The sequence below is a fragment of the Canis lupus genome, chromosome 20, assembly GCF_048164855.1.
Source record: "Canis lupus baileyi chromosome 20, mCanLup2.hap1, whole genome shotgun sequence".
Lineage (NCBI taxonomy): Eukaryota > Metazoa > Chordata > Mammalia > Carnivora > Canidae > Canis > Canis lupus.
In genome coordinates this window covers 56,880,370-56,892,741 of record NC_132857.1, presented here as the reverse complement: position 1 = coordinate 56,892,741, position 12,372 = coordinate 56,880,370, and the positions used below count along the sequence as shown (strand labels likewise).

The 12,372-nt window shown below is 44.4% G+C and overlaps 1 long non-coding RNA gene across 2 annotated transcripts in view; it reads right to left on the bottom strand.

The window, feature by feature from the left end:
• LOC140612146 (uncharacterized) overlaps window positions 1-12,372 on the bottom strand; it is a 115,721-nt gene that overhangs the window by 47,412 nt on the left and 55,937 nt on the right. For both annotated transcript variants that reach the window (XR_012013460.1, XR_012013459.1), the window contains exon 3: window positions 8,828-8,922. This is a non-coding gene — a long non-coding RNA (uncharacterized lncRNA). The remainder of the gene's footprint in view (window positions 1-8,827; window positions 8,923-12,372) is intronic.

Sequence of the window (12,372 nt, the reverse complement as noted above, 5' to 3'; positions counted from 1 at the left end):
CTAAAAAGCAAACCAAACCTCGGGATGCCTGGGTGGTTCAGTGATTGAGCATCTTCCTTTGGCCCAGGGGGTGACTCTTGGGTCCTGGGATTGAGTCCTGCATCTGCCTGTGTCTCTGCCTCTCTGTGTGTCTCTCATGAATAAATAAGTAAAATCTTAAAAACACACACACACACACACACAAAACTCAAAACCTTTCACTAACTATTAAATTAGCCCTGGTTAAATCAATGCTTTGTACATTTAACCGAGTCTACCTAAGCCGGGCACCCCCAGAACCCCACGCCATAGGAATGGCCACTCTCCTCCAGCAATCCTCACCCAAGGGCTATCTGGGCCCTTCCCCTCCCGCCAGTACCCCTTCGTGCACGTAAGAGTGACCCCACGACCATGCTTTCCTTGTAGCTTCTTGTGATGACTTGTTCTGTCTTGCCAGGGCTTGACAGCCTCCAGCCTCACCTTATCAGAATGCAAAGCTTAGGCAGCTTATTCTCAGCCATGGGGGGGGGGGGGGGTGGCTTCCTTACCATAAAATCACATCAGAACCCTGCTCCATAAGCTCAACGGGCTTCGGGGACTTCGTCTCCCTTGTGTCCTCCACCACATCTCTAGGTGAAGTGACTCTTCCAGGAAGAGCGTGTGGGGGAGGCGGCAACCCGGCCTCCAGGCTCCACTGTACTTACAGACTCCTGCATCCAGCCGCCCTGGATCGGCCTTGCTGAGGGGCTTGCGGCCAATCCAGTGGCCCACCCTGGGCTGACTCACTGGTGCGAAGCAATGTGCCAAAGAGAACCGGAAGGGGCGGTGTGACCACGGCCACAGCTCGCTCTCCCCATGACAGGTGCCGTCTGCTCTTCATTCACAGGCACCGAAATCCATCGCTACATGCAGCGAGCGCACCAGGGCAGCTGACTCAACTGCGTGCAGATAGTCCTTTCTTAGCATTTATCCTCATCAACACAGACCTCCAACTTGCAGGCCGCCCCTGGATTGCAAAATCACGTGAGCCTTTACAAACAGGAATCAGAACAGTAAAGCCAAATCTTAAAATGACTTCGGGAGGAGGCTCTTGGAATTAATAAACACAGGATTGGTGAAGACAAGGAATTGAATTGCTCATTGTGCCATAAAAAAAGGAAAATCAGGAAGAAATGAATCGCTAAATATTGTTAAGTAATGAAACAAGGAAGCGTTAGACTGTGGTGGCTCTAAGGCTCTGGCAGGGGCATAAGCAAACTGAACCTTGGCCAGTCGTCCTGTAAATGCCTCAAGATTAAGAAATCGAAACTTAAGAACAACCGATAACAAACAGCGAGCTAGGCTTTCCCAAATAAGGCAACCGCTTAGGCCACATCCAATCCAGTAACTTCCCACCTTTGTACCACATCTTCTCTTTAAAAAGCCTTTCCCTTAAACTCCCTCCCGCAGGGTGCTCCCGTCACTTTCCAATTTGGTGCTGCCCAGTTGGACTCGATGTTTGTTCACATAAATTCTTGCGAATCTTAACGTGCCTCAGTTTATCTTTTACTAAATTAAGACAGAAAAACCAGTGCTGAAAGGATAATACTCTTAAAATTTATATAAAGGTTAAGTTGATTGAATTGAACTTTGAGAAATCATCCCCTCCCCCAATGGACTCTTCATTTCCAGGACTTTTCTGAATCGTTTTGAAATAATTAAAAGAACGTCAATTATTTTTGCTGATAATGACGATTATCAACACAGCTCTTTCCCTTGAATTCCTTGTAGGAATAGGTCATCTCTGGTCACTGACTGTATCTTTACTACCTTTTTTTCATTGTATCTCCTTTGAGGCTAAGACAACTATCACTCGAAGGTATGGATAATCTCAAATTTATTTTGTTCCCCCTTTTTACTCATCCTCGTGAATTTCTGCACATGGATTTAACACCGTTGAGCATGGTCCTTAGGGCCACACAGACCTCAACTGCACACTTCCGCCTCTTAAGGGGTGTGTGATTGCGGCAAATTATCAAAATCGCCTTAGCCCTGTTTTCCTCAAGAGGACCTCATAGGATAGTTGAGAAAACTAAATAAGTTAGTGCACATGAGAGTATGGGAATGCATAGTCGCCAGGCCCAGGTGGGCAGGATCCTTCCTCACACCTTCCCTCAGCCTTGTGCCCCTGTGTCCCCATCGAGCTACGGAAGCTAGGTTTCCCTCCTTTTTTGAACACAGCTTCCAAGACTTTCTCAAATGCTGTTCCTCTTCCAAAGCAGCGTCCTCGGTGCCACCTCACCCTTGCCGACGGCTCAGGTGCTGCTGCAGGTGATGGGGTACCAAGCGCACAGCTTTGGCTTGAGCACCGCTCCCAAGCCCTCAATCATATTTCTACTTGTCTGCTCGACATCTTTCTGTGGATGCCCAAGTCTCACCTCAAACTCCATTTCACCCTTCCAAAACTCTACACTCTCCTTCCGCGGCAGCGCTCCCCTTTGGATCGCCGGGAACCATGAATTTGCTTACATCAGCTTCATCACTTAGAGAAACACTTCCACTGGCTTATGTTGCATCTAATAGTCATATCTTCACTCGTGAGGTGGTCCTATGGAGAAAACGTCTAACCGCGCGTCAACCCAGTAGTGAAGATACTCATCATGTTGTTCCAAGATCTTTATCAAAGACAGTGGAAAGAAAAAAAAAAAAAACCCACTGAATTTGGGGATAAGACTGGGGGTTGAGTTTTAACTCTGACATTTAATGGGTTTTGCGGGGGTTTCAAATGATTATTTTGCCTCTGAACTTCAATTTCCTCAGCTGTAAAATGGGGGATGAAAATCGCAGCCGTGATTCATAGTCATAGTTAGAAATGATGTCATATATGTGAAAGCCCTATGTATGTTAGGATGTGCTATAAAAATGAATCTGGTTTTGGGATTCTTTCAAAAGCTGAAACCCAGTAGGTACTCCAAGGGTCTTTTTCTAAAGGTAATTAAGATACAAAGTGCTAGCTATTGACATTCCCATGCTTGGGAATTCCTTTGAACGTTTTTCTTCTTTACAGGTAATGACATTGAGGCTACAAAGTGTTACGTGACTATGGGTAGAGACAATGGATCTTAAGTAGCTTGTTTTTAAGTCTAGTCTTTGCCCCAGTGTTTCATGCTTTCTCTTATTATGTCGTCCATATATGTTGAGCATATATATCTTAGGATAAATTATAGAGAGCAAATAGAACAGAGTTCAAGGACTTATTCCACTCTTCTCTCTTCCCATATGCTCAGACCATGTCACCTTGATGCCCCGCTCATGAGCAACTCAAACACTAAATCTGACAAATATTTCAATGTTTGACTAACTTTATTGTGAATTAACTGTTTGGTGTTATATAGACATAGGCTCCTTTTAAAACCAACCAAATAATTTTGAGATTTTTCACAAAGAAAGCTTTCAAGAGAACATTGACATCCACAGACTCAAAGTAAATTATTTGCAATTGTCCTGTTAGAAAAATAATTCCGTGTAATGGAAAATCAACGATAAAAACATTGCTTAGGCTTCCGTGTATTTCTGACTCCCATCATAAAAATACATGCAATTATTTCATTTCATTATATATATTCCTATCCAGATGACATTATCTACAAAAGACAAAAGTTTTCATTAAAGTAAGAATTTGAAATTGTCTAATATATTGAGATGCACTCAAGGAATCCAATGAGATTTTAAATGGATGCAAACACAAAGATTATATTGAATAATGGCCTTTTTAGTCTTCAAGAGACTGGTAACACACAGCCGTTAAAAATGATGATGCCTGGGGCACCCGGGTGGCTCAGTCGGTTAAGCATCTGCCTTCGGCTCAGGTCATGATCTCCGGGTCCTGGGGCCGAGCCCCACATCAGGCTCCCTGCTCAGTGGGAAGTCGCTTCCCCCTCTTCCTCTGACTCTCCCCCCTCTTCTCTCTCAATCTCTCTCTCTCACCCTCACTCTCAAGTAAAATCTTTATTTTTTTTATTCTTTTTTTACTTTTTTTGACGTAAAATCTTTAAAACATTGATGATGCCATCATATTTACTGGTTTAAACGTTTATCTCTACATATCGTCACATGAGGAACTCTGTGTGTCTTTTCACAGACGTTTCTTACAATTATCCACATTAAGTAAATTTCTCTTTTTACAATGAACATTTATAATTTTTAAGACTAGGGGAAAAGGGATCCCTGGGTGGCGCAGCGCTTTGGCGCCTGCCTTTGGCCCAGGGCGCGATCCTGGAGACCCGGGATCGAATCCCACATTGGGCTCCCGGTGCATGGAGCCTGCTTCTCCCTCTGCCTATATCTCTGCCTCTCTCTCTCTCTCTCTCTGTGACTATCATAAATAAATAAAAATTTAAAAAAATTAAAAAAAAAAAGACTAGGGGAAAAGATAAAGGAGCCAAACCTAATCATTCACACGTCCACGGTAAGCTCAAGTGAGAGCACACCTGACAGGTGGACGGTAGGGTAGTGTGCGGGGCCTATTCAAAAGCACCTTGACCCGATTGTTATGAGGTCACTAAAGAAGCTGAAGAGAAAAATACATGCATTAAGGTTGCAAGACGTCAAAGAGAGCCGGGCCCAGCGGGTGTAATAAATGAACACATATGTGGCATCAGCAGGGTTTCTGTGGGATGACATTTGCCAGCGTCTTGTGTAAATACTGAACCCAGAGATGGGGCTGGTCTGCATCCCATGGATCAGTGAGGACTGTCCCCTCCTGGTAATCAGCTCGCCGCCTCCTGGGAGGTGCCAACCTGGACGCAGACTAAGGCTTCTGGGGCCCGCACACGTGGGGCCACCAGTCTCCGCGGCCACACATGGACCCACCAGTCTCCGCGGCCACACTTGGGGCCACCAGTCTCCACGGCCACACATGGACCCACCAGTTTCTGCAGCCACACTTGGGCCCACCAGTCTCCGCGGCCACACGTGGACCCGCCAGTCTCTGCGGCCTGTAGCCCACGGGGCACTGGCCAAAGGGAAGGCACCACTCACAAGCCTGTGCATGTGCCAGCATTTACAGGGATTGCAAAAAGACGTTTGTAGAGAGCGAAATACCATTTTTTTAAACCCCATTTTGTTGGGCCTTGATTAAAGAGGCCTCGCCCCTCTTCTGCCACTGGGGCTGTGGGATCGCCGCGTCTCCTGGCTTAGGGGGCATTTCGTGGTCCCCGGGCTAATTAGGAAGGACTCACACTGTTCCCCAGCCTCCTGAAAGAGAGGAACAAAGGCTGCTGCTGGGAGATGGCAGCTCTGCCTCGAATGCAGAGGCTCAGGAGCAAAAGAAAAAGAGAAGCTTTTGAATCAAAAAGCCTTTTGATGCCGCGAAAGAAATTAAGAACTAAAACAGAGGCCCGGGCGCGGCTGCACACAGGCCCGGCCCAGAGCGGTCGTGTGGACGCGCGGGGTCGACAGAGGCCACGGGGGCCTGGGCCCCCCCCCCCCCCCCAGCCTCCCCATCAGAGCGGCCGGGCCGGGCCGGGCCGACACACACGGTAAGTGCATAACTGCCAGCGGCCTCCCGCGCTCGGCCGAACAATTGATGCGTGATTTCCTGGTTGATTGTTTGCAGATACAGCGCGAATAATTGTGTTTTCTTTTTCTGAACCAAACGAAAATAAAGAAAGCTGTTGAGGAAAGACATACACACGCCACGGCCACGGCCCGTCGTTGTTAGCATCTCACGATGGCCCACCAGAATGTAGCCAAATCCCTCTCCGTATTTTAAAATAATCGCAGTTGTCTAAGCAAACACGGTGAAAAGAATACACTTATTTTTCTCCCATAGAAGAATGGAAGTCTCGGGTGTCAGGGAATCTTCTAATAGCCTGGGCCTCTGCGTCCTGAGTTACGGAGGCTCAACCTGCCCACTTGTTCTCAACCTTGCAGTCTTCGGTCTTCCTAATTGTACGGACTTCAAAACTGCGCGTATCCTTTGCGGAGATGGCCCTCCAAATGACAAGAATCGCCCTTTCTTGAGCACTTTTACGCCAGTTACCACGCCAAGCACCCTACGTACATTATCTCTTTTAACTCTGAGGAATCTATGACTTAGGCACCGCTCTGAGCTGCAGTTTACGGACGAGGAGGCCAAGAGGCTACACGCGGGAAGGAGGGCCCAGATATTGAGGCAGAGCGGGGGTTTGAAATCATGGGTTCCTGACTTCAGGGCCTAGTGTTTGAACACCGAGATACTGTGGTGCAATCGACATTTTAATGCATGAGTAATAATGTAGACTTACAGAACCGGGAATCATGGAACCTCCACTCCTCAACTTGCGGATAAGAAATTAGCTTCAGAGAAGGTAGAGGACCTGTCTCTGCTCCCCAGTTGATTAGGTAAACTGCGGTCTCCTAAGACAGCTTCTGAATAGGAAGGTTTTTAAAGTAAAGTGTGGATTCGAATGACATAGGGGGGTCCTGTGGCCCTAGCTTGATTGGGCGGGTCTGGGATAGAGCGCCAGCACCTGCTTCCTACCACATTCCCACGAGATGCTAACGCTGCTGGCCCGGGAGCCCTCGTTCTGAGAGCCGCCACCCTAGTAGGTCCTGCCACTTCTCATGTCACCGTGAGCGCAAGGCCGATAAAGCCTCGAGCAGCAAGATGAGCATGCTTTTATTCAGTCCGATGAGCATCAGAGACGCGTCCCTGAATTTTGCGTCCTTCTCAGCCATCTGATGATCACAATCAGGAATTTTGGGGAGTCTAAAGGCCATCACCTACAGCAATGTCACTTCCAGCGCAAGGACTTCTCGGAGACTCTTCTTAGGATCTTTGGGTTCATTTTCCTCCTTAAAGGACAGCCGGAAAAGCGAGTTTTCCTGCACGCATTGAGTTCCCTCTCAAGCCATTTCCCACACGGAGATTTGGATAATACAGCCGCACAGTTTCTCTTTCAAAGGGCCCCGTGCCACCGCTTGTTGTGCCGGTGGCCCGGCCTCGAAATGTAATTCACCAAGATGATTATGATCTGGTAAATGCATTTCTTTTCTCAGGAAAATTGAAACATCCATCAGCCAAGTGCACTTTTCTTATCCTCTTTCCCCAAATAATTTTCACCTCAGTCAAGCCACCATCTGCAATTGCTCAACCTGTACAATAATCCTTATTCAAACCGGTGAGTTATCTAGAAAGGAAATGAACGACCTTGCAGGAAAATTTGGATAAACTCTGCTCTGCCCTATGAAGCTTTCCATCTGGATCATGTCCCGGGCCCGTTATCACCATCTCTTTGCTGATCGCCTGCCTGGATGGGCAAGAGAGCTGAGACTGTCACCAGGATGGACTGGTGGCCGCCACTGCCATTAATGCCAGTTGTAATTTTTATCACCCGTTATTTTGCTATCTACTTGCTTCAAAGGTGACAGATTACACAGGAGGAAGCAGAACTTCCCTAAAGTGGGTAGAACTCAGTAAGTGGCCTTCCGAGGAAGTCTGGAGAAGGCTCGAATGGAAAAAAATAACAGCGGAGCAGTGGCAACGTGAACCTGGTGCCTCCTCAAAATTAACAATCCTCGGCCTTCCAAGCAGCCTTCTTTCCCCGTGGGCAGAAGGCATTTCCAAGCAAGGACACCATTACAGTGCATGCTTGGAAACATTCCAGCAGCTTCGAGGGGAATTGCATGGCAGGTCAGCTCCCATGGTTACTGTGATACTTGCATTAATGCGGGAACCAGGCAAGAACAGGAAGTACTAAAGCTATAACAACTACAAGACAGCGAATGGACTTGGAGTGGCAGAGATAACCCGTAATTTAAGGTTTTGCCCTTCCACGTGGAGAGTTTCTGCACTTGATGTTGTCGGGCTTCTAAGGCCTCGATGGCAAGAAGCAATCCCCGGAACAGACATGGGACAGAAACAGAAAGCTGGAGAGCAGAGACGGATAGTGCAGGAGCCTGGACACCACCAAAGAGATATTACCCTAGTGGGGAACGATCGACAGCTGACTCTGACTGCAAATTAGCGATTTCCTTCTTGGGTTGGTAGTTTTTTTAAAATACGCTTCTGAAACGTGATTCTAAAAGTGCAGCCAGGGTTGGCCTAGAGCAATACAGCTAACAAAGCTGCAAGGAAATTTGTACTTTTATGGATTTTAGTCAACTCTTAGTAAACCTACATAGTTTATTTCAAGGCTCCATGCTTAATTTGCCCCAATTAATCCGTTGAAGGCCTTTATATAATCGAAAAATGAATAGCTTATTCAAGTGTTATTCAGGAAAGGTGTAGAAGTCAGAGAAACTCAACCAATAGGTCTAGTTACTACGATGCTTATGGAGCATAGGTGAATATCAGACGGGTCAAGCCGTTCGTTAAGATTTGTCCAGTATTTAAATACCCACCACAGGTGCTAGCAAAGTTGTGAGAAAGGTAAACTGGCTGCTGGGCTCTCCTAGTTCCCGTGTGAGTGTCCCTTCATCCTTGTTTCTCTTTTTTGCCTTCCCTATGCAGTTACTTGGCTGCTAATTTTTTATAGAGCGCTCTGTTCTGCACGCACTGGTTCTTGTGAGTGTTAATTGGTGCTCAAGGAACAAAGAGCCTCATGGTCAGGAAAACTTGGGAAATGCTGAATACCAGATTCTCTCCTAGGAAAGTCATAATACCCATTAGCATATTAAAGGCTCTGAAAGGTCCTGCAGAAAGAAAGAAACCTCTCTAATTTTGCTTAACTATTAAACAAACCTATTTGAGCCAGGAAAGACTTTTTTCTTCTTTTTTTCTTGGCACATCTATTAACACACTCCAGAATAAAATGTCCTTAACCCCAAACTGGGAAATATGAGTGTTAGCAAAACTTCAAGTGACAACCGTGTCTAGACTACTCACGTTTTAGCAGTATACTTTGTAAAGCCTTCTCAGCGCAAAGGATGTTTCCTGGGACGATTGGCAAAGTCATCAAATGTGTGTTCGTGAAGAAGAGCCTGAAAAAAGTACAGCGAATTTTATGATACCAGGAGGCGGGAGCCATGATTTCATATTGATTTCAAGACAATGTGACCCATGTATCACGTTCCCTAAACCGGGCAACAAATAAACTAGAACACACACGCATTGAATAGCACAAGTGGCGCATAATTTACTGTTTGCCCTAATTTCCGTCCATCACGATGTTTCCACAGAATGCCATGGGTTTTCCAGACAAACAGAGCTCGATTTCAAATCCTGGTTGTGCTACTTAGGGCTGACTGACCTTGGGCAAAACACTGAACCTGTGGATGAACCTCTGTTTCCTCATCTGTGAAATGAAATATTTACCGAGAAATCATTGCAGGGATTCAATGAGGTCACATGAATGAAGCATCTAGCATATAATAGCCGCTCAATAAATTATAATTTCCCCGCAGCCTTCTGATTCTCCCTCCAGGTTTCAGAATTAGTTGACGTCTTGAGAATGACAGACAGCATTCTTCTCACGTGCTAATGATAAACTGCTGTTGCACTGAATAAATTGTAATAAAATTGGTGTTCCTGTCTATCACCCCATTGTGAGCTCTGAGGAGCAGCGCCTGTGTTAAAGCCACCAGGCTGGGGTCTTCGACATATTGGGAGCTTGGTATGCTTGCTCAATAAATTAATAATCTCCAAAAAACAACTGTCTTTTATCTTCCACCGTCTTGTTTTTCTAGCTACTAACCATGGCTAGTCAAAGCTACTTTGACTTGATGTTCACTCTCTCTCTTCAATAATGCGTCTACTCTGAAATAACACACACATCAAAATATCAGTTTAATACATATAAATTAGTTGCTCATTGCACTGTGATATTAGTTAATTTTGAAATTGCATTATAGATTTCTAAATTAGAGAGCCTGCCTGCCTGTCACTCATGTCATATAAAATGAATGCCAACATCAGGCATCACCTTTCTCTGGCTTTGCCAGACTGAAGGTCATTATCAATTGCTGTTTAATCAGCCAAGTCATGCATATAGACAAAGGTTAACTGAGCATGGACCAATCTGACTTCCTTTGTCATGGCAAGACAATTTGCGGCTTAATAAAGCTGCTCTGATTGCACTTAACAACACCTGCTTAAAAATCCAGCCTCATTAATAGCACACTAATGAGTTAGGGATCTTCTGGCAAGGGCATGATCAAAGACAGATGATTTGCTTTCTGATTAAATGACCTAAATAACATAAAATGAAATCTCCCCATTTCCTTTAGGGAAAGTCTTTGGAAAAAGTTACAAAAGCTGTTGGCATCTTCAGATGGTTAAAAAAGAAAAGACAGGAAAGGATCATCCTTTAGCTCTTTTAAATGTAGAACCGCACTGAACAATAAACGCAATTGAGCCAAATCTAGCCCTTGACCTTTGAACTCACACCTTAACACACAATATAAAAGACTTAAAAGTCATAAAACAAAAAGCAAGTTTTTGGAATCTTTGAGGAGGCAGTATTAATAGACTTTTTTTTTTTTTTTTTTTTAAGAAACTGCTTTGTCAATGGAATGATAAAAGTGATTTGACCGTTTTGCACACAACAGAGTTTTGGAGTTTAGTGTTGACTTACTATGTGAAGTCAGGCATGTTGTTTGTTGCTCTGAATGGAGCCATGTGTTCTGATTCAATACAAGCACCGGTTGGACTTTGAAAACTGGAAATCTTGCACCTTTCTGCACGTCTGTCACTATTCATTCTGTCCTAGGAATGTCAATCATTCTCGCTCACCTGCCCACGGTTCCTGGTAAGGGAAGGCCCTGTCATAACCTCTGCTACAAAGGCGAGTGAAGGAAGAGAACCGGTGTCAGAACCCTACCCTGGGCAGCCCACCCGGAGACTTGCCAGGGACCATAGGTCACGGTTATTGAGCGGCCAACCTAAAGTCTTCTCAGAAATGGGACGGAATTGGAAGTCAGGGAAACTTGGAGGCCCGCAGAGAGAAGCCGAAGTAGGTAAACTCGTGAACAGACACAAGGAGGTTAGCGGAGTCACATTCACTAAGGAGGAGGAAACAAAATTGTGTTAGGTTTATTTTGATCATTTGCCTTTAATCTCCTATTTTGATCTTTTAAGCTCACAGAAAATTTGCAAGAGTAGTGGAAAGATAACCATTTTTACCAAGATTCCCCTAAAGATAACATCTAACTGCATTTACTTTGCACCTCTGTAGAGAAATATATATGTGTGTCAATATATACATTTGTGTATTTGTCTTTATATTTATGTATCCATAATTATTTTTTTCTGAATATTTAAAAGTTGCTTTCTCATGCTCCTTTACCCCCTGAATACTTTAATGTCTACTTCCTATAAAAAGGGGCATTCTTTTACATAACCACAATATAATTCTAAAAATCAGGAAATGAACATTGAGGAGATGATATTATTTAATCTACAGACCATCTGCAGATTTCACCAATCGCCCTAATAATGTCGTTCATTGCAAGAGAGAATCCACAATGAGGTATTATGTTCCACGGGCACTGTGGAATCCCTTCTACATTTTTCCTTATATTCTATGAATTGACAGTTTTGAAGGGAATAGGGCAATTGTTTAGTAGAATGTCCCTCATTGGGACATGTCAGATGACCCCTCATGATTAGATTCAGGAGACACTGACTGAGGTGTGGAATGCACTTCCCCATCTGTGTATTCACAGCTCAGCCCAGTTGACACACTGCTGTCGGATTCTTCATGAGTCTTTTTTATGGCTTAGTGTGCATCCTTTGAATTTTCTTGACCAATAAGCAAGAGTACGAGTATTTTTTTCCTTGAAATCTGAGAAAAGTTTAAACAACAAGCATTCCTATCTCAGAGGAAAGGCAATGAGCATATAGTTGGCAAAATGGGGTCTGAATCCTGCCTGTGGGGTTCCAAATCCTGGCTATATTACTTACTCTCTAAGAGATAATGGGCAACAGAATCTCCCCATGACTTGATTTCTTTATCCACACAACGGGAATAATAATAATTAAAAAAAAAAAAAACAACCTTCTGGGGTGTTGTGAGGATTAAATAACATTACATTAGAGTACTCGAAGGAGATTTCAATCTTGGTCGGTATGGCATGTTGGACACTCAGAAAAAAATCTCAGTAGTATATCACTCATCAAAAAGCTGAGAGAATAAATAAATAAAATAAGACAACAGATACAAATTCCCCATAGCCAGTGATGTGATAGAGCTGGCTTATGTTGGTTCACAAAAATCTTTAAAATTTTTAGAAACTGCACAGGTCAGTTTTTAAAAGGCCTGCCATTATTAAAAATAAAGCTATATAAACTTACAATTTCATAAGTTGCATTAAAAACATATTAATACTAATACTCAGGGCACCTGGGTGGCTCAGTTGGTTAAGCATCTGCCTTTAGTTCATGATCTTAGAGCCCCTGGAATCAAGCCTGGAGTGGAGTCAAGCTATATGCTC